The sequence below is a fragment of the Gavialis gangeticus genome, unplaced genomic scaffold (genome assembly GCF_001723915.1).
Source record: "Gavialis gangeticus isolate Ggan-Ray unplaced genomic scaffold, GavGan_comp1, whole genome shotgun sequence".
In the NCBI taxonomy this organism is placed as follows: domain Eukaryota; kingdom Metazoa; phylum Chordata; order Crocodylia; family Gavialidae; genus Gavialis; species Gavialis gangeticus.
This window is the reverse complement of record NW_017729012.1, coordinates 10,022,812-10,025,275: the sequence shown is the minus strand read 5'-3', so window position 1 is coordinate 10,025,275 and position 2,464 is coordinate 10,022,812.

Below are 2,464 nucleotides of genomic sequence, written 5' to 3'. Positions count from 1 at the left end.
GCGGGGGCTCCTGGGAGTTGTAGTCCGCGCGCGCTGAGGGGGCGGACTACATCTCCCGAGGGGCCGCGCGGCGGCGGCGGCCCCTGGCGGCTGGGAGCGGCGGTGCAGGGCGCCGGGTGCTTGTCGCTGGGGAGCGTACGAGAGAGCAGGCGGCAGGTGAGTGGGGCGCGCAGGTGGGCTGCATGGGGCTATGAGGTGCACGAGGTGTGCATGGGGATGAGGGGTGTATGGGGGTGCACGGGTGCTGCTGGATGCATGGGGATGTGGGGTGCATGCGGCTGAGGGGTGCACGGGGGCTGGCGCACAGGTCACCGCAGCAGGCCCCAGCATCCCCCCCCGCGCAAGGTGCACCTGTGGCCCCAGCACGCTGCGGTGGGGAGACCAACAGTGCGTGGGGTGGGAGCCGGGCCCCCGAGGTTGCCCCCGCTTCGGGTGCGGAGGAGCGCTGGGCCAAGAGCAGCCCGGTGCTGGCTGTCTGCGGGGGGCTTGGGGGCTGCGGCTTGCCTTGCGCTGAGCGTAGGTGATGTTGGGCGGTCAGACTAGACGGCCCCCGGAGGCGCCTGCCCACACGGAGACTCTCTGGATAGCGGCGCCCTTCGGGAGTCCAGGCTGCGCGTCCCCGCTCCGGGGCAGCCAGGCTGGGCAGCGTCGGCTTTCTGGTTCTTCGGTGCTCGGATGCTGCTGGGGAAGCAGGGGGTGTTGAACCCCGATGCAAACCTGCTTCTGCTGCCGGCATATCGACCCTTTGCCCTGCATCGATTTTTACTTCAATAAGGAAAGTCTTCGTTCAGGGGCTTGGCCTGGAGGAGAAGATGGGAAGCGACTGGGAAGATACTGACGCGATGCTTTGCTGCAGCACGTGTCAATTTTATCCAGCACCTCAAAACTTTGCTGAAACGCTTCATCTGCGGACAGCGACAGGGTCTGCCTGTTGTCATGTAGCCCGGTGGTCCGGGCTGCCCTGGGGGCACTAGGTCCTTCGGAGGCACTGAGCCCTCTTGCGCTTGGCCCTGTGGCGTGACCGTCGGGGTGCTTCGTAACACGCGTGTCGAGCTGGAGAAGCCGGTGACGCTAGGTTTGATGTGGTAAATTGATCCGGTTGCTGGTGCCTTCAAACATTCACGCATCAAGTTCAGCCAGCGTCCTGGTGGATTTGATCTGCCCTCTGCTGGCAGCTCTCGGCTTTTCCCTCCGTCACAAAAGCGCTTCAGCAGCTGCTAGCCTGCAGAGAGATGTTAAGTCCTAGCGCAGCAGCCTCGTTACGTTAACGAGAAGGAACCGCTAGCAGGATGCTCTCCATAGCAAGCACTGAAGTTCGCTCTTCCCTTTGATCCTAAATAGTCCACGCTGGCTGACCTCCGAACCACATTGCAAAGCCCAGCTATTTCCTGCGATGTGCTGGGGTTGGGATTTGGGCACCGAGAGCTTGGCTGTGCGGCTGGAGTAGCATTTTGGAGGTTTTCCCCTCCACCGTTGGGGAATATGCTGAATTGACATACGTTTGTGTGTGTTGGCTTGGGTTGTTAATGCCCAGTGAAGGACTTGGGGTCCCAGGCAGCAGCGTTCCTTGATGGTGCATGGGACTGAGATTCTCTTCTCATTCAGGTAGCAGAGATGGGTGTTTCAGCATTGATTTTTAATACTCCTGAACGCATCGTTGGCTAAATCTGTGATAATAATGGACATGTTCCCCCACCCCCAAGAGTGTATGCACTAATAGTTTTCTGCTCTTTTCCCCACCGTACTGATTTATTTTCAGTATGAATGTCAGGATGTCTTTCTCCTCATCCCTTGCCTGCAGATCTGTTTTCTATATGCAGACGAAGGGTCTGACCCTCCAAGCATTTCAGCACATGCTTAAATACGCGAGTCATGCCATCAACTTCAGTGGACTGTTCTGTGAGCAGACCCAGACACTCGTGTATCACTTGCAGGGTCGAGGCCAAGAGAGGACTGAAAGTTCTTGCAAACTTGGAATAAATGTAACCCTGCGGTTGTTGAGTTGCCCACGCCAAACTTCTCTAGAAGCAAAGACCCTTCTTGCTTGCTATCTCGTCCCAGCCTCTGTTGACAGCTTCTGTATTTTTGTGCTGTATGTTTCTGGTTTGAGTATTCCCAAATGCACTTTGTCTCTTTTCCTGCTAATGCTTGGGATAGCCAATAAAGGTCAGTCCTTTATATTCCCAAGTGGACATGTGCTATTGTTACAGGTGTTCATGAGCTCTCTGCTCAGTTCCATTAGAGGGCAAACCACAGGAGCTCTTAGGTGAGAACAGGCTTGGATTGGCACATTCACAGGAGACTGGTAGGGGGGACACGGGGGTGCACATGCCCCCCTTGACGGGGACGGTGCCTCTCCTGCCAGCCGACATTGATGCTGTCGGTAGGGCTGGTGCCGCACCCCTGACAGGGTCCGTGGCTTCTGCAGGTGCCCCCCCCCCCCCCCCCCCCCGCGGGCCCCCCC